The sequence below is a fragment of the Gambusia affinis genome, linkage group LG19, assembly GCF_019740435.1.
Source record: "Gambusia affinis linkage group LG19, SWU_Gaff_1.0, whole genome shotgun sequence".
Classification (NCBI taxonomy): domain Eukaryota; kingdom Metazoa; phylum Chordata; class Actinopteri; order Cyprinodontiformes; family Poeciliidae; genus Gambusia; species Gambusia affinis.
This window is the reverse complement of record NC_057886.1, coordinates 16,209,294-16,231,386: the sequence shown is the minus strand read 5'-3', so window position 1 is coordinate 16,231,386 and position 22,093 is coordinate 16,209,294. Positions and strand designations below refer to the sequence as shown.

The 22,093-nt window shown below is 38.3% G+C and overlaps 1 protein-coding gene and 1 long non-coding RNA gene across 4 annotated transcripts in view; one reads left to right on the top strand and one right to left on the bottom strand.

Annotated features, from left to right (window-relative positions):
* Positions 1–22,093, top strand: part of arhgap23a (Rho GTPase activating protein 23a) — an 81,325-nt gene that overhangs the window by 16,770 nt on the left and 42,462 nt on the right. The gene's annotated exons all lie outside the window — the stretch shown is intronic.
* On the bottom strand, positions 1,560–13,629 carry LOC122821736. The gene is made up of 3 exons (XR_006369058.1): positions 13,278–13,629; positions 3,146–3,265; positions 1,560–2,356 (listed from the first exon to the last, which is right to left on the bottom strand). It is a non-coding gene; the product is annotated as an uncharacterized LOC122821736 (long non-coding RNA).

The window sequence follows — 22,093 nt, the reverse complement described above, 5'->3', positions numbered from 1 at the left end:
GTTACATGTTCCTGACCAGATTAAAATGAGACATTAGCATTTTGAGTGACCAACTAATTGGTGCGTCTTTATGAAATATTTACTTAAAGTATTTATTTCTCAAAGTAAAAAAAAAAAACCTCTACTAGAGAGAGTTTCAGGACTCGAGGAATGTTTAGCAATCAGTTTATGTGTCATAGTGAAGCTATGTGCCAACATGTCAGTCTGGGCTTTGATGTGCTTTTGAAGGAGCCATGTAGTTTGCTATCCTGGCCTGCTGGTGCTTATATATTCTCTCTAGAATAAAGTGAATGTGCGAGGCAGATGCAGAGATTATTTCCTTTGTGTCGTCTGATGTCTGAGTCCGTTCAGCTGTTTGTTTGAGCGTTTGACGGGGTAAAGGAGGTTATGTTTACCACTCCCTGCCTGTGTGTTTGCACAGTTTTGCTGTTTTGCTTTCTGTGTTCGCCAGTCACCTCCTTTTTATCTGTTGTTGCAAAATTTGTCCCCTCCAGCAAAGACCAACACTTCCTCCTCTGTGGTCACGCTTTAATTGAACCCACTGTGGACGCTTTGATTGAGCTGTTCGTTCAAACGCGCCGTATTCACTTTCATCTGCTCAACTTTGCCTGTTGGGTAAAGATGAAATGCTTTGTAGGAAACAGAAGCTGTCGTTGTCAATTAGAAAGAAGTTTTCAAGCTTTCTTTCAAAGTAGGGGTGCACCGTTTTCTGGCCCATTTTCAGAAAGCCTGATTCTTATTTTGGCTAATGCTAATTTTAAAATCTGAAATGTTGCTAAATATAGCATGAAAGCATGAAATTGGGCCGATCACCAATTTCTGAAAATTAAGGTTCTAAATTGGTGCGTGTCTGTTTTCTAATTCCCCATGTTGTAGTTTTATCCATCTTCTCAGTACTTTATTTAACTTAATGGATTCATTTGTGGTATTTTAACAAATAATAACTGCAGTTGGTTTGACTGGAAAGTCTGGTTTGTTTGTGGAAGTGTGAATGCGCAATTGAACAACCAAAAACCAAACTCTGGCCTGCCTAAAAACCGAAAAGTCGGTTTGGTTGAAATGAACTCTGGAGCGGTTTGAATCCATATTTCAATGTGCAAAAACTGGAATCACAAAAATAAACTAGTGTAACACACCAATTTTGATTTTGGTTTTATTCAAGTGTGTTTTGCAAAACTGCTATGGAAACGTTTCTTTTGCATCACACAAGTCTTGTAATCAACAATTGGATGTTACTGCTGGTGGAAAAGATGAAGAGGAGGATGATGGCCTAGTATGTTTTGTTTTTTTCTTGACTTACAAACTATTTCACGTGTGACATTAGTTGTGTTTCTTATTAGATGGAAACACCGCAATTGTGAAATTGTGTTCTTTCAACATTAGTGGAATATCAACAAAGTTTTTCACACGTTTGTAATGGAAACTGAGATTTTAAACTGAAGTTCACGGGTGCTCAGAGTCGGTCCTTGAGGGCCAGCATCCTGCATGTTTTAGTTCTCTCCCTTTTCAGCATGTCAGTGTTCTTCTTAGGCCTTCTAACGAGCCATCATTGGATCCAGGTGCGTTAAACCAGGGAGAGAACTAAAACATGCACGATGCCGGCCCTCGAGGACCCACTTTGGGTTACCCTGACTTAAGTCATACAGAGGTACAATGACTCGCCTCTGAATTGCTAAAAAATTACGATTTTTGAATGTCTGGATTTAAAAACAATTGACATGTGACTTTAAGCTGCATAAAATGGAGGATACCTCTTAGAAGACGCATACTTTTCAGACAGTACTGTGGATAAAGTGGGACAAATCAGGTAAGATGCAGAACAACACAAGAATCTTCCCATGTTTGTTACAAAGTGAGTCGGGCTTCAGGGTGTTGGCTCTTCCTCCAAACCTGTGGAGGAAGGGAGACAACTAGAGCAGTTCTGATGCCGTCCAGTGGGACCTGTATAACGTTGTTACTGGTCCGGCTCTAATGTAGCAGTGCTGTGCTTTATGAGGGAATCAATAGAGGCAGAGGGCAGGGTGAGCAGAGCATCTGATGTCCAGTGCTGCATTGTGTCACGTGCCGCCTCAGCGCTTCGATGATGGGAAACACGAGGCTGTTTTTATGAACGTTTTGCTTCGAGCTGATCCAGCAGATGTTTAAATCATTAAATCAAGTTCTGATTCTGTGCTACACGCTTTCTGTTGATGCGTGAACAGTTTCAGTCTCTAATCTTCCAGAGATTTATGGAGTCTGCTGAGCACTGAGCGTCTTGCATCTCCTCTATCTTATCATTGCACTGCAGGCTTCATACTGCAGATAAATCAGCTGGCCTGGGATTGGCTCTTTCTGTCTTTGGAGATTCCCACACAGCCTGGAAAAAGAATGGAAAAGAGTGGAATCTTGTTGGAGAAGTTTTCAGATCTTGATAAACATAGAAAAAGAAAATACAGTAAAAATGAATCTAACTACTAACTAGGAGTTGGCAAAAGTATTGATTAATTATTTTCCAATTCAGTTTCGATTTGACCATGATCGCTATATGAACTCAGTGGATGCGAAGTCGTCTTCTTTGTTAATTGGCGGTTGCACATTTAGCTGTGGGTTCACATAGTTGATTGACAGCGCTAAGACCCGCCTCCTTGCCCTGATTGGTAGTTTCTGACTGGGTGCAGTGCATTTCTTCAGATAACAGTAATAGCTCAGGGAAAGATGGATAAGATCTGATTATCTGTCTCATATTGTACTGTTATGACATGGTGATAGTTTTAACAAATACGTAAAAAAAACATTTTTTACAAACGTTAAACACTGCAGCTTTAAATCCCCTTTTTCAGTTTAATTTTTCCAGCTGCAGCACCGATCAGACTCGGCCACAAATACTAACTTGCACTTTGTGGGGGGCTTAAAACACAAACTCTGGGACTCTAGCAAGTTCAGTCGGGGTTGGAGTTGCGTGTAGACCTTGTGACCTGGATGCAGGTGCAGGGAAACGTACACACACATGAACACCCATGGATGAAAATCTGAGTGAAAATCGTCTCTGTGGAGAGTTTTACTGTTTGGCCTTCTCTCTGTGTGTTTACATGAGGAAGTCCTTGATGCTGTACAAACATGGAGCTGGCAGTATATAGGTGGGCGAAGGACATCAGTCGTCACTGACCTTGTTTACTGTGGGAAGAGGAGAGCAGCTGCTGCAGCGCAGCTCTGAGCAGGCGCTGTTTGCCTAGCTAATGGCTCTTTATTGATTCTCTTTAGTCGGTCCGTTTACTCGGAAAGAGACCTGAAATAAAAAAGAAATGATGGAAAATTAATCTGTAAGTGGTGCTTAGTAGATGCATCCATAAAAGTGTGGAGTTTGAAGTATTTTTCGGATCTCATCGCTAAAACGTTCCTTGTTCTGTTTTCCACACAATGAACCAGAATTCCTGAAAATGTGTTTAGGATTAAACAGTTTTACCATCCATCTGTTCATCCATCCATTCGTCCAGCCATCCATCTATCTAGCCATCCATCTATCTATCATCCATCCATCCGTCCGTCCATCCATCCATCATCCATCCCTCTTCTAGTCTTTAATCCATCCATCTATCATCCATCCATCCATACATCTTCTAGTCTTTAATCTATCCACCCATCCATCCATCCGTCCACCCATCCATCCGTCTACTCACCCATCCATCCATCCATCCATCCATACATACATCTTCTAGTCTTTAATCCATCCACCCATCCATCCATCCATCCATCCATCCGTTCACCCATCCATCCGTCCACTCACTCATCCATCTGTCCACTCACCCATCCATCCATCCATCCACCCATGCATCCGTCTGTCCATCCATCCGTCCAACCATCTATCTTCTAGTCTTTAATCCATCCGTCCACCCATCCGTCGGTCTGTCTGTCCACCCTTTCACCCGTCCGTCTACCATACATTCATCAATTCATACGTACAGAAATATCTGCCATGACTTCACTGTGATTTTCTGTATTTCCATTTTAAAAAGTGTCCAGGAATGAACCGGTTGTCATTTTGAAGTGATAAATTTCTATTTGTTTCTGATCATTGTTTCTTTTTGCTCCCTGATATCCTGGTGATTTTCATGTGGTGTCTCACTGGCAGGCGCTGTGAAGGTTACGTTGAGAAACGAAAGCCTCTCTCAGAAACACATTAAAGTTGATCAGATTGCGCCTGTTGATGCTCCTGGCGTGCATTAGTGCCTCCTTTGTTCCTGCAGAACCCTGGGAGTGTCTCCATTTGTGGATTCTACCGAGGAAAATATGAGGATTATGTACAACTCATGGATTCCCTGCGTATAGAAATCTCAAAGCACAAGTTGGGTCTTGCTCAAAAATGCAGACTGTTTGCTGGATTGGCTTTAAGGCAGCGATGCACGGCTGGAATCAGAGTCAAAGTTCAAAGGTTAGGACGCCCCTACGTCCCCCACTTGTCGCACACTTGGCCTCCAGTGAAGCAGCAAAGGAGGCAGGAGGGGATTCTTGTCACCGTGGGCGGTGGGGGCCACAGAGGTTAAACGGGGCTGTTATTTGCCTCATTTGCATTCAGACGATCTGACCCTGTTTGTTGTTTCACTTACATTGATTTGTCTTTAAATCAATGCGATAAATGCACATTTTTCACCGGATACTGCAGCAGCGCATGCATACACTCTTGTAAATAAAACGTGGGGATTATTCAGGAATGCAAAAGAGAAAGAGAGAGGCGGAGTGAAGAGGAAAACAGGAAAATTAAATAAAGAGAATCACGATGAGTCATCTGAAGACAATGAGGCCACAGTGAAGAAATAAAAGGTGAGCACAAACGAGTAGGAAGCATGTTGTCCTTTCAGTCTTTGCTCACTTAAAGATCTTAGAATGAGGGACGGATGTAATAAAAAGTTTTCAAAGAAGTGATGGAAAAACATAATAAAAAATATGATTAGCTTTAGATGTCACAACACAGAGACTCAACATGTTGCTTCACTGTGTAACTAACCTCTTTTACACGTGAACATGATCTCTGGGAAACGTTTAGCAGTCCGTCTCTAAACAGATACAAGTTATGCATAAAACTGGCCTCCATGACTCCCGCCCTACTCCGCCTCGTAAAAGTATTCACATTTAGCTAAACTAATCCCAAAATTCTTGATATAAACACAAAAATACAAAACATAAAGGCTGAATCTGAGCTAATTCTGTTAATATTAGATTTCTGCTGTTACTAGTTACAGTTATAATGTTGTTTAAAGACATTTGCTGTATTTATTTACACACAGAGTTAGAGCAAGAACATTGAGTGTTTACAGTCCATTTAATATTGAAACGAGCTGTAAATGAAATTTTCAGCTAACAATTTTTAGAAATTCAATTGAAATTAATTGAAAGTCCTTGTTAGCTGGAACAGTTTGTTATTTAAAATGACATTTGAACAGATGTATATGGTGCTGGAAATCTAAAGCAGATATTATTAAAGTTCTTTACATACTCCACAAGAACAGAGAAATTTGTTTTCTTTCAGAGTCGCAGGAGCAAAATTACATCATTCTGTTTTTGCAACCCTAGTGTGGAAGTTCCTGTAGTTCTTGTTCTTGATGTGTATTTTTATTTCCGGAAAATATGAGTGTGAGAGATCATAAATAACCTCCTAGGAGTTCTGCATTTTAATTCTTATGATGTATGAAATGTCCTTTTTTCAGCTTTTCATTGTTATTCTTGCAGCCTAAAGTAAAACAAAAAGAAACTGATCTGTTCATGTGGAGCTTTTACAAGCCTGCAGTTGTTTTAATTTCCCAAACATGAGATGCAGACAAATGTATTTTTTCCAGTAAAACCTTGCTGTTGAGCTTGCAGCCGGATAGAACACTATCTGGATTCTACACTTCTGAAGGAAGTATGTTTTTATTGTTTATTGCAAGTCATTTTGTTATCGGAACATACACCAACTTCATCTTCCTGCAGTCTGCTGCTTAACACTTCTGGTGCTGTAGCCTATTAACATCTCCTCTATACTGTCAGAATGTCATTACATAAACTACAGTAGTGGGTGGAGCATCTTCACTTTCCAAACAGACAAGTTTTTGTCTTGTAAATAAGATTCGCAGCGACGAGCAACTGGTAGTGTGCTGCTGCAGAGCAGTTCATACCGCTGGAGAAAACTGTGCCGTCTCATAAATAACATGCATAACATAAAATTCATTGTCATATAAAGTGAAACTACAGGCCTGATGATCCATGGGCGTCCCCTAGTGGTCAGCGAGGTACTGCATGTAAACTGGGCTCAGTGCGACGCTACAGCTAGCCAACTCAAGTCTATTATTCTTTCATTATGCTTCTAAATTACAAATAGCCCATAACGTTACTAGTGCACACAGCACTTGTAAAAAAACGTTTTTGATTACTTTGTGTTTTCCATCATTGGAAAGGTTTGAATCCACACTTTCAGAGTCTGTAAATATCTCAAAACGGCCCAAGTAGAGTTGTTGATGATTTTATTGTAGTCACTCACATTTACAAAACAGCACCACCCTTCACATTAGGAGGAACGAAGACAATGAGACTAATATCTTCATTTCAGGTTGTACATATTAAGATGTTGTGTTAGTTTGGGAGACACAATACCTTAGGTGCTCCGGGGAGTAAGGGGCCCGTAGCTTGAAAAGGTTTGAGAAACATTGTCCTATAAGGAGATGAGCTCCTTCAGACTAGACGGCAACAATTAGCAAACACCTGGTGAGCTTGATATATGAGCGAAACGTTGGTAAAGACACTGTTAAAGGATTAATAGAGGAACGATGTGATGACTTCACTTTCAGAAAAAGTGTAAGTTTTTAAAGTGACAAAGGCCCAATTTTAAGCCATTATATTACAAAGTAACATTTCTTTTAAGTCATATTTAATATATATAATTTTTTTTAACAACTGGAGTTAAAATAGTTACATGATTGTGCTATAAAATGGCACCATCAGCCTGGAAAATTTCTAATTCTTCCCCTTTAAATGAGAATTTTTTTCTGTGTTTTCTATAAATCGTAATCAGTTTAGTAGAAACTAGTGCAAATCAAAGATGAGTTAAGCTAAATTAACAAACAAGATTGATTAAAAAGCATTAAAAGATTGTTTTAGTTTGAGTGTCTGTCCCTGAAAGAACCTCCCTCAGTGCTTACATTTGAAAACTCCAACAAAGGAGAATTTTTGCCTTAATAACCATAGGATGTTGTTTGCTTTCTCCGCTAAACTGCCACATCACAAAGGATGCTCTGGGCTTGTTTGTACTGTAAATGGCAGCCGGCCAGCCTCCGTCCATCACAGCTCCGCTCGAGATGCGATGAACTACAAACAGGAGGTCACATGCAGAAAAGTTTCGTCAGGGTCACGGACCCGACGCTCTGACCTCCATCCCCGCTTTCACAACAGCAGAGCTGCAGAGTTCCCTGTCAGCTTCAGGGACAGTACGTCCTTCTGTTTGCAAGCAGCCCCAGAGGGATGGAGGAGGTTGTTTTGACAGGGAGGCGAAACCACGGGACAGAGATTATCGGAGAGGCTAATGAGGAGCCGAGGATGCTGGGAGGAGATGGAGAGCTGCGGTTTTTCCTGATGCCTGCTGCTCCAGAACAACGCGGCTTCTGGTTGCTCAGATTTTCTCAAAGGATAACACTGGTCATGTGTTTAATGTGGTATGACCTGATGTTCAAAAATGTTGCTCCTATTTTTTATTTTTTTTTTACTGCGCAGACCTTTTAGTGTGAGTTCTTTGATGCTGCCCACATTCATGCCTTTAAAGCTTTAATTGAATGAAAGAAGTTCAGATGATTTCACCCTTAACTTTGTGCGTTCATGTTCAAAGCAACAATCCTAGAGCTGGACCGGCAGTTTCTGAAGCAATTCAAAGAAAAACCAAAGGATCCTTGATTTTTATTTTTTTATTTATTTTTTTTCTATTTGTGATTTCTGATGGTGGAAAAAATAGCATACTCTGTTTTAGTTTTCATGTTTTAGTAAAGGTGATCTAAGATCTTAAAATATTTTAATCTAACTTGAAATTTATGGTGGACTCTAACTCAAAGTTTCTGAGCTAGAAAAATAAACCCTAATCATCATCAGTCCAGCCCTTTATTTAGGTTTTGGTTTGAAGTGTTTGTGCTCATGCACTACAAAAACACAAAATCTTACCAAGTATTTTTGGTCAAGTTTCTAGTGCAAATATCTTAGCACATTTGAAATAAGATAAAACTAATTTGCAAGTAACTTTTCAGCAAGATATCAAAGCTTGTTTTATGTCAATAATTCCTTAATATTGATAAAAAATTACATATTGCATGTTTTTTCACCTATAATATGAGAAAACTGTCTGTTTATGAGTGAAATAATCTGCCACTGGAGCTAGTACTTATTTTAACATCAATATTAAGGAATTATTTAATTAAAACAAGCTTCTATATCTTGCTGAAAGTTGCTTGTATGATAGTTTTGTCTTATTCCAAGTATACTAAGATATTTGAACTTAAAACTCGATCAAAAATACTTTTGCAGTGTTTGCTTTTTTAACATTTCTCCAGTTTTCTTTGGCCTTATCTCTCCAGCAGTCTTCACTCACATGTAACTTTGGGAAAACTGAGTCCTTTTTAAGTTGTCATATCATGAACTTTAGGATCAGTCTTTGAGATGGAGCTGCTTCTAACTGTGAGGTTGTACCTCTCTAAAGCAATTGCTGTTCTTTCCTTTTTGCCGTTGTGTTTTCACACCAGGACGTATCCAGAACAAAAAAACAGTTAATCAGTCAATAATCAGCTTCGATTAACATCATCTGTGATTCTTTCCAACCAAACCTTGTGGGAAGCTGGATTTAGTTTCTTAGTTTCTTTCCACACACATCCTTACCGTTTTGGCTTTGTTTCTGTTTAATAAATAGTGACAGTCTGGAATGAAAGTGTGTTTTCATACACTTGACTTTAGATTTAAACATTGCTAGAACCTGGTAGAAACCAGATCATTTTTATTATGTCGTGTCTCGAGGATAAGAGAACTTGGACACGACAATGAATTAAATGCACCGTCTTCACAGCATTTTACCATGTATTTTTGGTCTAGTTTCTTGTGTATATATCTTAGTATAGTTGAAATAATAAGTAACTTTTCAGCAAGACGCAGAAGCTTGTTTTAGGTCAATAAATCTTTAATATAGATGAAAAGGTACTTATTGGAAAACAATCTGCCAACAGAACAAGCACTTTTTCATCAATATTTAGAAACTTAAAACACACTCCGATATCTTGCTGAAAAGTTACTACTTGGCAAGATTTCGTGTTGTTTCTATAAATTCATGTCAATTTGAAACTTGCAGCATCATGTTCCAGTTTGTGTCAGAATAAATCTTTAAACCTGTCTCAACTCTAAGCGGTTCAGCAGCAGTTAATGAGTCTTAATTGCTCAGTAGGCAGATTCTGTGGGTTTTTTTGGATCTGCTTGGATTGAAAACAAACCCTCACAAATAGCAGCCGAGCGAGGCTCGCCGCACACATTCAGATGCGGTAGCTCTACACACTGACAGACTCGTGTTCTCACTCATATCTGTGGCTGCTTCTTCCTCCTTATTGCAGCTTTATCTGCATCGCTGCGCTGTTTAAGAGGGAAGTTTTTCTTTTTTTATGGCAGCTGACATCTTCAAAGCTTCAGATTTTCCCTTTATCCCCCCTCCTGTCTTTGAGTGATTGCTTTCTGCCCAGACCCTCTTTATTACCTTCTTTGGTCATCTGTTTAAGGATACTCTCCTGTTGTTGCTTTCATTTTTCCAGTTTCGCCGGAACGTTATGTCCGAGCGCGATGTTTCCCCCTGAGCTGTCACCCTGGCTTTATATGTGCCATAAAAGGTTTTTCCCTGTGTGATTCCTCTACCTCACTTCCTCCATTGATAGGCTGCAAAAGTCTAAAAGTACAGTATGTTTCTGCTGCTTGTACACTCCCTCTGAGCAATGCCAGCTTGGCTTTTATCTCCAAAACAGAGTGGAACCATATGTGAGGGTGGGCCTCTTGTGTCGCAACCCTTTATCTGTCATTAAAACAGAGAGACCCGTCTCCGTCTGAGAATGAGGGTCTGATCTTGTGAAAGGTCAGCTTGTATCCAGTGTTGTCCAATCGCGCTGATTTTGAACACGTTTGGCTTGAAAAAACAGCTTTGGGTGTGTTAAAACATTTGGCGGGTTTTTAGAGAAGCTTCAGAGGAAAATTATTTCAAAATAGTTGTCATGTTCAACAGATTCCACTGATTTTGAAATAAATTAATAAGATAAGCGCAAGAACAGGGTATTTTATTAGTTTTGTGCTTTTCTGCCACATAACGACATCATCAGTTATCAGTCATTGGTTAATAAAGTGTCCCAAGGTGACATGATTTAAAAGGACATGCTGCCGCAAAAAATTCAAGTTTCAATAGTTGCTTTTCCATTGACTAAATAATTTAGCATATTGTATTAAATTTGCTTAATGGAAATCTTCAATTTCAGAAAAAAACTTGATAAAAACACTTTTTCTCCATCACAAAAGTTATGTCATCAACAACCGTACGTTGCTGCTGGAGGAAAAAACAAAAAACATGGCAGGAAGAGTAGGACACGTGTATCAAACTCGAGGCCCGGGGGCCAAATCTAGCACGCCTGAGCTTATTTTGTGGCCCGAGTCCCTCCAGTTTTTCACAAATCCACAAAATCAAACATTTTTTCTGATTTTTGCTGCAGATTTTTCTCAAAATTGGCCAAAAACATTGGATTTTAGTGTCTGGTGCCTCAGCCTCGCCTGATGCTGCTATGGCGATTAGTAAAAAGTCACTTTTAACATCATACATTAGCACAAAAATCGTAAAAATTCCTCACAAATATTTCTAAAAAAATCTGTCATTTGGATTTTCAAAAAACTGCAAAAACATTCACAAGAACCTGGAGGGACTGATCCATGTGAAAAGATGTTCAATATTATTTAATTTTAAGAAATACTGATTGAATGCTGAGACAAACAACTATTTATTGATATTTTAACAGCTTTTTGGGATTTATCAAAACATTCTGGTCCAACCGGCCCTTTAAGGACATTCAGATTTTTGAAAAGATCCAAATTAAAAACGGGTTTGATGCCTGTGTAGTAGGAGAATGATGGCACAGCATGTTCTTTAATGACTTATTACTTGATTTTAATTGCATTTCTTATTTAACGGAAACACTGCTACTACAGAATTGTGCGGGTTTTTTTTTTTATTTTACTTTACCAGAATAGCAACAAAGTTTTGTGCATATTGTAAAGCTGGTGTGTTCAGAGTCAAGTACTTTGCAGTTTGAGTGCCAAGCAAAAATGTTGTCTTATATTGTAGTCATCTGTATATATATAAGATGCTATCAATATGAATTTTATTAGAGGTTGAAATTTGGGCTGCGTTTTTTTTGTTTCTTGGAGTTGGACGAGCTTTACGTTGTTTCAGATCTTGCACTGAAATGCTAATACAAGCATCAGAGGCTAAACACTCATCTTCATCACAAGCTGTGGATTTGGATCTTATCGTCCATTTAAGCATAACAGAAGAGGGCGGGATCAGGCAGGAAAACCAAGGACACCAGCATCCGCCGTCCTCTGGAGACCAGTCTGAGCTGGGTGTCACTGTCTGTAGTGTGTCCACAGGAAGGAGCAGATAATAAGATCCTCCTGTATTCAAAATATGCCGTGATATCAGCCTCGCTTTGGGCTGGAGAGAATTTAGATTACAGTAAGAAAAAAGTTTGTGTCGTTGGAATTGTTAGTTTTTCTATTTTCTCCAACTGTTTGTTCAGTGAGATTATAAATAAATTGTAATATATGATTAAATGCAGTTCAGCTTAGTGATACAATTAACATTTCTTTATGTGTTGTAACAAGCATATTACAAATAGGAATAATTTTTCAAGAGCAATATTTGTATTTGTGAGGCTTTGAATACATTTACTTACGAAAATAAGTAAATGGTCCTTTTGTCACAATTTACTGTAATAACACTATAAGTCTGTATTGTCGCCCTGACCGACCAAATAAATGCATAACATTTTTATTATTATGAAAAATAGATAAATAAATAAAAAGCATAGAAGTAAAGTGTGAATTTATCTTAAAATAAGCTTCCAGAGTCTGGAGTAAAATCAGAAAGGTGCTAACACCAACCAGTGTAAAATTATTGTTTTTAGATATATTTTTTTTAATTTTCTTGGCATTTTTTCAACAATTATTGTGCATCTTTTAAAATTCTGGTAATCTTTGGATTTTTTTGAGCATCATATGATACATTTGCTTAATTTTGCACCCGGGATATTTAAAAATCTCTTTTGGTCTTCCTAATTGTGTGAGATTTACTAGAAGACTCTTTACCCAACATAATCCACTGAATTCATCCCATGAGGCTTGGACGTAGCTGCCGCCAAAAGCTCCCTAAATGGTTCCTCTGCACACATCTTCCACTTTGAGGATTTGTGGACTGTACGATTCTGCACCAACAGAGCAAAGGGGGACTTCCTCAGTGTTGGGTGAGCAGTGGTGCATGGCAGGAATGTAAAAACCAGATGACCTCAAATGGAAACTCCAGGGCAGATGGAGGCGGTGAGCAGACCATCTCTCCAGTTTGGCTGTAACAAACACTCAAGCTCTGCCGATTTATTTTTTTTTTCTTTTTGCTCTTTCTATATTTTTAAACCTCTTGGCTCTCTTGAGTTTCCCGATCCAGCTTGGCTTCGGCTCCGCCGTGCCCCAGATGCTGCACCACCGCCTGCTTTTGGGGCCAAGATGTAAGCACGATGTGGCCCAGAATGAAGGATGACGTCACCTCTAGGTCCCCAAAGTTATAATTTTCATGCTAATTACACAGAAGCAGAGCTGAGCTAAATATAAACACGTGGGCCTGTGTAGAGGGGGGCGAGGTGGCGTTTTTCCCCAGGCAAAGGGGGTGGAGAGAGGGAAAAAGGGTCCAACAGCTGTGTTGCCAGATTGGGTGAGTTTCTGCCCGATTGGACTGCTTTTGAAAATATTTGCCTAAAGAAAGCAGCTTTGAGCAGGCTGTTAAAATTTAGGCTGCTTTTCACAACATTTTGTGGGTTTTTGGAACTGATTCAGAAGAAAATGATTTCAAAATAGTGCGGCAGAAAAGCACAAAATGTTTACTAAAATGCTCTGTTCTTGCACTTATCTTTTTAGTTAATAATTTTGAAATCTCTGGAAACTGTGGAATGTGACGCCATCAATGATTAGTCATTGGTTAATCAGGTCTCACTGTGTAGTAGCATACATACTGTAGTTCCAGAAGTGACCACTGAACCGCCATTTTGGTAGGCAAGCGCAGGATATTGACACTCTTGACCCAATGTGCAAGAGAAAATTATCTCAACAAAATCACTGCTGTCAGGATCAAGCTGTAAGAGATAGAGAATGTGAGGCTTGTTAATTGTGGTCATAGCAACTCTATAGCAACTCTCATGACAGTTACAGATACCTTCCAAGACGGCTGTAAACTACAAAGTCCCCAGAAGAGTGACGTCACATGAGAACCATGATTTAAAAGGATATATGTCCACAAAAAAGTAAAGTCTCACTATCTGCGATTCCATTTTTCACATAATTGTGCAAATTTGAATTACAAAAATAATTTCCTTAAATGGAAATATGGCAATTTCTAAAAAAAAAAAATAATAATTCACGCTTTTAGATAAAAGGTTTTTGCGTTATATCAAAATTAGTGTATTTTACAAAGGTGTAACTGTATTATTTTAAGATTAGGAAAACAGCAACAAAGCTTTGCTCACATTTGTAATGGAAATGTGGCTCATGTGTTCAAAGAGTCAAATCCTTTGCAGTCCCAAAGCTACCTGGTTCTGGTCAGAATATAATAAAGGACAACCAAACATATTTGGCGCCATCAACATGAATTTCATTAGAGGTTGGGATTTGGGCTGGTTTTTGTTTTAAGTTGTTCTTGGGCTGGAAACTGTAAGTCAGATCTGGCAACCCTGTGAAACGGCCTGCTGGAGCCCGGTGGTTCTCTAAAGAAAGAGAAGGAAACGAGAAAAAGAAGAGGGGTGGGGTCTCCTAATGCAGTGGAGCTCAGACGTGACGCTCTGATTGCTCCCAGCGGTTGTGGTCAGCACAGAGGAGGACGAGGAGGAGGAGGTACAGTGCAGGGAGAGCAGCACTAGCTCTCTGCCAGATGTCGTCATCGGTCCTGATGTTGTTCAGATGGCGTGCACGCATCCCGACACAGATGTATCTGCCCTGCAGATCCTTCCAGCTGGCTCATCCTCTCAGGACTCTGCCGTGGCCTCCTGATGGAAGCAGTTTGGTTCACCTGGAAAGCATCAGCAGATTTTTACTTTGCAGTTTTGGCTGGAACTCGGGATAAAAGTTAGCGATTTAATGAGTAAACGTAAACATGGTTGATCTTATCCACCGACTAGTGATTAATTGATAATCGTCCATTTTCTTAAAAATTTCAGTTTTCTTAAGGTTGACCATCTTTCCATAACATAAAGTGTTAAATTTTTCAATATAGGCTGAATTTAAGAAGAGAAGCAAACCAATATATTTAAGCAATTCCTAGAATGGATGGGGACCAAACTACAACACTTAAAGACAGGCTGAGAAACAGCAAGCCTTTACTTAACTGACAGGATTTTAACTTGATTCCCACTCTTTACTTTCTACACTCTTGGAGGATCTGTGATAAATACTATACGAATAACTTTTACTTACTTCTTAAGTGGCCACCATTTTTGTGACTGTATCAATTGATTCTGCTCAAGGATTACCAGTGGCGCCCTCTGCTGGATGGCAGCTGTTCCACAGTCAATTGATTCTGGAACAAATTTATTCTATCAATCAATCAATCAATCAAACTTTATTTGTATAGCACATTTCAGCAGCAAGGCATTTCAAAGTGCTTTACATCAAATCAAACACAAAATACAATGCAACATAGAATCAACAATAAAAACACAACATCAATAAATTTGCAATTGATTACGTTTCGAATACAACTCTAAACAGGTGGGTTTTTAGTTGAGATTTAAAGGAAGTCAGTGTTTCAGCTGTTTTACAGTTTTCTGGAAGTTTGTTCCAGATTTTTGGTGCATAGATGCTAAATGCCGCTTCTCCTCGTTTGGTTCTGGTTCTGGGGATGCAGAGCAGACCAGAACCATTTATGGATAATCCATTTATCCATTTATGGATAATTAATCATACGTTGATTGATTGTTTGCCTCCCTAGCTGTAACAATTTTGTTTTGATTCATTCTTTTGCATGAAAAGAAAAAGAAAACATTCTGAATTCAGATTTCCAGATTAAAGCTGTGATAATCAGACTCCCTAAATGCAACTTCCAACTCTTGATTTTTACACTTGTGGAAAATCATATGTGAATTTCCACAATTCTTTTCAAACATGCAAACATTCAAGCAGTCTGGATTCCCATAAGCTTCTGGGGATGAATTTCCAGAACCATTTAGTTGATAATCCATTTTCTAACATTTATGGTCCCTAATTAATCAGGAGGGTGATTGATTGTTTATTCCCTAGCTGTAACAATTTTGTTTTGATTCATTCTTTTGCAGGGCAACACAGACAGACAAGACAAACAATCATGCGCACACACACACACACACACACACACACACACACATCCAGGAATCGAACCCAGTACCTTGTTGCTGCAAGGCAACAGTGCTACCAACTGCGCCTCTGTGCAGCCCTTCTTTAGTTGCCTTTTTCTGTAATTATCTTGCATAAATTGGAGAGCAGATGCATGGGAGCTTTGCTAAAGGTTTTTATCGACTTGATCTCTGGCTGCCTCAGTCCAGACCTGAACATGAAGAATGAGCTCGAGGAGAGGAGCCACTCCCTGCTAATCATGTTAAAGTGGAACACCATCTCTCCACTTAGTGGACTGGATTACATGTTGTGAGCTCTCTGTGCCAGTATATGTCTGCCTTGCAGTTCGAAACTCACTGTGTAATGGTATATTTACTCCTTTGATTTGATAGAAAAGTACTTCAAATTATAATTTTTTCTTTGTCTCTATTTCTATTAATTGCACCAAAGTTACAAGAAAAAGCAACAGCAAATGTGTACCATATTTTCAGGACTGTAGAGCGCACCTCACTATAAGCTGCATCTACAAAGTTTAACAAAAAAAAAGAAGAAAAAAACCAAAAACTGGAAGTGTACATATATATCTGCCGAACCATGGATTCGTTCACGCCGAGCTTACGTGCAGCGGTTATTGATCTGTACTGCCAGATCAATAACCTTCAGCTTAAAAGCTGCATCATATGAACTTCTTCGTGTTGTTTCCATAATAAGGGGGTATGAGTTTGCAAGCATTTCTCCGTTGTGCCTGCTTCTAGCATGTGCTTGTTCTAAATGAAAATCAATGCTTTCTTCTTTGATTTCCAATTTTGACTTCCAATGATTCACTTCCTGCTGAAGAGCCCCCTGGTGGTTGACGACAAATCCACAGAAAAGCCTCCTGGCTATAAGCTGTATAGTTCAAAACGTGGGAAAAAAGTAGCGGCGTATAGTCTGAAAAATACGGTAATTATAGTATAGCGCTTTCATAAAGTGTGGACCAATTTGTCAACTTCAAGCTTCAATGTATTTTGTTAGGAGTTTACGTGACAAACCAACAGAGTCATCCCATAATTTTAAAGCAAAAGTCATGGTTTTAAAACTATTTACACATCCTGCTTTCCTCTGATACATCTAAATAAAATCCAGTGCAAGCAAACTGAACTGACCCCACAGCTCAGGTGTGAAAACTTTAATTTTACAATGAATAGATCTGGTCTTTATGGAAAAAAGGAAAAAGCGTTAAAAGAAATTCTAACAAATTGCTATTATGTAGAGGAAACACCACAGTAAAACATGGTAGTGGCAGCATCATGCTGTCACCAGGCTAGCTGGGAGTTTAATGGAAGACGGATGAAGCTAAACACACAACAATCGGGAATACGACGAAAAAACATTCAGCCAAAGCTACGGTGGAATGGTTTAAAATATAGTTGTCTGTTAGATTGGCCTAGTCAAAGTTCAGACCTAAATCCAAATTAAATATGTGGGCAGCACTAGAAACTATGCTTTCCATTTAATGCAGCTGAAATTGAGCTATTATCCAAACTAGAATTGACACACACAAAAAAACTATTTTACCTTTTTCTTTCACGCACGATAATAAAGCATTTTGTGTTAGTTTGTTACAAAAAGGTCTGAAGAAAAGTTTATAGTTTATATTTATGATGACTGCTTTCTGTCTTTGGTCACAAGTCTGTCCAAATGTACCCTCTTTATCCTCTTCTATCTCTTTAGGCCCACTCTGTCCAGTAAATATTCCCGTTCTTGTGGTCCAAACTTCAGCCAACATTCCCGCCTCCTTGTTTCTCCTTCCCACTTTCTATCTGGCATTTTCTGGTTTTTCACACACTGACTTGTGTATCCGATGTTCCCTTGTCATGAGTTCATTTTTATTTGCTACGCATGTAACAAAAAGCTTATTTGTTCATTGTTTTCTGGAGCGGAATGACAAAGGGCTTCCCTCTTATTGGACACGGTGCAGATTAATTTTGGATGTTTGAGAATTTTAAGATTGTCAAATTGCACAACTTATTCCTGGTTTGCATGTACCACCTTTCTCCCCTCCTCCTTTCATTTAAGCCCCCAGCAGGTGTGACCTCTCCGACCTCCAGCTGCTGCTTTCCATTCAATTTTAGTTCTGACTTTTGAAAAAAACAAAACAAAAAAAAGGTCACAGATGAAAGCTGTTATGTCATCATGTTGCACTATTTCATCTTACACTTTCTTACACTGTTTACCTTTGCAGGGAAAAAGCGTGTTGCCGGGCTCTGGCTCGGTGACACGTTGGGTTGTGGCTGCCCTCTAGCGGTACATCCCGGTAACTACACCCTCTGCCTGTAGGTTCTGAGTCAATGAGATTTGCTGGAGATTAAAGTTAATTTTAACTCGCTTCAAACTGCCACGCCCCGTTTTTAACTGGTAAATTGCATTTGTAGAATCCACTTCAAAATGACCGTCTAGACCAAGACATCGACTCTTATCACCATGCAGAGATTGACTGAAGTTTTTGAGCTTAGATCAACATTACGGCTGCAGCTAATTATTTTACTTACTGATTATTCTAACAATTAATTAGTTAAAAATTGGCACATTCTGATGTTTTTTCTAATATTAGAAATGCATTAAAAGAATTAAAGCTTTTTAAAATAAGAAAATGAACTTTTTACTGTCTAAAATGCAGTAACATTATTACATTAGTGAATTCTTGATCATTTGTATGAAAGGATGCATCTGCAGCTAAAAAAAAAAAAATACTTCTAACACCAAAATATGAAAAGTTAAACTGTTTCTGCTTGACTTAACATCAGTGCAGTCTGATCTTTTGATTGATTTTTAGATGACCAATGAGTAATTAGATAGCAAAAGGTGATTAGTAGTAAATGGTTTACAGAGTTTGAAGCTAAAACTGCTACTTGAGGAATTCTGGATGGTACATATTTACAGTCAAAGGGTTTTGTTTTATCTTAAATGCAAATTGTGAATACTTTTTGTACAGTTTTTACCTAATAGCTGCTCCGAGAGCTTTGTTCTTTCAGAAAATGCCACTTTTAGAGTTTGTATACTTCAGTTAATCAGTCACTACATTAGTTGACAATTTATCCGATTTTTTTGTTACAGCCATATGCTGCAGTGCTTAAATTTTGTCTTTATTTGAGGTTTTAAAAAGTTTAAATACATTTGAGAGGGATATGTTGAACTTCCTGGAGTGATTTCTCCACAAGGACAATCCTTTGTTTTTGTCTACGCCGTTTGATTTTCCATTGTAAGCAGAAAACCCAGACTGTCCCCTGGTCACCCTTTTCTTGAAGTTTTGCAGCCTGTGTTTAGAGAAAACACCCCATCGTTGTGTCTGCACTTTAGTTTGGTCATGACAGCAGACTGAAACTGTTCACTCATCTCTTTCCTGTGTATTTTCCCGGGAAAGCTCATTTTTTACAGCTGTGTGGGCAAATTAGGAAAAATACTTTTTGTCTGGCAAGGAAGCGACTCAGAAAGGTTTCTGTGTTTCTCCTGTAGGCCAATGATCTAAATAGGACCAAACATATCAGCATCCCAATCTATCTGCTTCACCAGCAGCAATGCTCAACTTTGTCCTGCTTCAACTATTTTCTCTTTTTTTCCTCTGATATGCTTGTTGACAAATCCGGTCTGGAGCCATGGGGTATTATGTCCTTGGGATTAGTAACACATGTTGGCTTTTGATTTCTTAACTTAAAGATCTTTGTCAAAACCAAGTTGCAGTGTGTCAGATAGGTTGAAGACAGATAAGAAAAACTTTTCTGATGGTAGAGGGTCACGCAGTAGTCGACATGCTTTAGCATGTTTCAGCATGTCCATTCATTGGTCTCTGTCTATCCATCCATCTCAATTTACTTGCTTTAGGCCTGTTTAGTTTTTGGGCTAGCTAGAACTATTTTCTGTTGCATACCTTTTGAGGGTAGATGAGAAAAACTTTCTATGATGTTTAGTTGATGCTAATGGCTAGCTAGCTTTATTTTTTGGTGCTTACCTTTTGAGGGCAGATAAAAAAACAAAGCTAGCTAACATGTTTAATTGTTGCTAGTGGCTAGATAGCATTATTTTAGTAATTTTATGAGAACTCCAAAACAAAAATACGGTAATCCAATTTTTTTCCCATTAACATTACTTTTTTAAAAATAATTTTAAGACATTGTTTTTGTATAATTTTGTCTTTTATCTGCTGATATTGTGACTATTGTTTCGTGATTAAACATTTTTGCAGCCTCGGCCTAATTCTCTGTCGTTCAACTCGCAGAAGGAATGATTTAAATAAAATCCACTTTTTGAAAATATGTTAATTTCTTTTTTAGGGAAAAATCTGAGAAGTTATGTTTCAGCCATACTGCCCTGTCCTGCCCATTGCGATCCCACTTCTGCTCTTGGGTCCTATTCTTGTTTCTCACATTTCTCTCCTTGAAAGAAAAGAATCCTGCCTGGATGGCGACCCAGCAGGGCGGTTCCTCTGGTCTGAACCGCAGAGAGAGAAGAGAACCCCCCCCTGCTTCTGAATTTAAGAGGAGCCATAATTACACAGCTCTGAATATTTATACCCAGCTGTGACTCAGTGAGACGTGTGGGCTGTTTGTGTGAATATGCACACACTGGGGGTTTTTGCGTATTAGTTTGTATAGGTCGGTGTTAGAGAAAACGTACTCTATGAAGTACTTCAATAACAAAATCGGTGTTAACTTAAATGTCCATTAAGGTGGAATTTCTAACCATTAAATACAGAGATGATCAATCTCTCTTGACTAAATGACATATATATATATATATATATATATATATATATATATATATATATATATATATATATATATATATATATATATATATATATATATATTTGATCATTTGCTAATTAATGCCATTTCCATAATTTGGGAGAAAAAATGTTTTTTTGCTTTGCCACAATAAATACTTTTGAATTAATTTACTAAAGAGACTATTGCAGGTTTATATGCATGGAATTTGCTAGTTCTCTTTCTGTATGCATGAGTTCTCTCAGGGTACTCCAGTATCTTCCCAAAGTCCAAAAACATTTAGGTTAACTGTTCTCTCTAAATTGACCTTAAGTATTTGTGAATGTGTACATGGATAAATAATCTTGTAAAGTATACAGCATCATGTTATTATTGAATTACAAAAAGAAGTTACTACTTTCAGGCCTGTTTAGCCATTGCTAACGACTAGCTAACATTGTTTTTGGTGCATGTCATTTGATATTGATGTTTTAACCTGATTTTTGGAAAGCAGTTGCACACAACTTAATCTTCTTAAACGTACAAGTGGAGAAAACTAGTGAGACTTGCTCATTTTTGTGGTAAGAAGGCAGGTTAGCTCATACAATCATTACAAGCCAAGAGCAACATGTGGCTCTACGTTTCAAGCTATTAAGCTACATGTCCTCTGGTATTAAGTCAGGAAGTGTGGTTGATGTAGCACTTTGCACTGATGAAATCGCAAGATGCGTAAAAATGAAAACTTGATAAAAATAGAAAAGTAATTTCCCAAATTTTTAAAGAAAATTATGTTTTAATAATAAAGCTTCAGGACTCTGAAGACGGTACAACAACTATGGTAAGTAGGAGTCTAGGAAGGAGTTTTCTATCTGGTTCGTAATCTTGAGACTTCAAGTAGATTTTGGCTTCTGTATTTTAACTCCGTAGTTTAACATTTCAGTAATACAGTAAAACGCTTGAACATCTTGGTAAATTAACATCTGGATTTTAAAATGACCAGCTAACCAGAGCAAAGACAGTGAAACAGGAATGACGTCAAGTTTTACTGGAGAGTTTCGGACCAGATGAAAGTGTTCAAGTCTTTTTGGATACGTGTGAAAAAGTGCATTACAAAAGTCTAAATGACAGGAAAACTATGAATAGGAATCTCAAGTTCCTGTTTTCCTGTTTTTTCACATGACCAGAATGAGTTATTTTGAGTAACCCTGAATAGATACTGATTGGTTAATTTGTCAAAAACAACACCCAAATTCTTTAAGTTTGACTTAACAGCAGAGCTCAAATGACTAATATCTAAACACATTTGAGGAACTTTCCTCAACAGGTCACTGATCTTCTTAGAGTATATTTCAGTTTTTAAACATTTTAAACTGCTTTATGTACCCCAATAGTTAAGAGAGTTAAAAAATACCAAATTCTTGAAGAAATCTTATGCAGCTGAATGACATTTGCATATTAGTGGTAGGGGGTATAATGAAATGAATGAGTGATCTTGTGGGCCCAACTAGGAACCTTGTGGTACCCCACAGTTTTGACCAGGTTCTGACTTGTTGTGATTTATGCAGACACTTTAGCTTCTGTTTCAAACAGTTTCAGAAATCCCCACTATACACAGGTATGTTCTACTATTAATAACCATTTTTATAAACCTCTTATAATATTATATGAAAGCAAAACAAATGTCAATCTGCTGTCGGAAACATATTTAGCAATGTATTACTTTACAT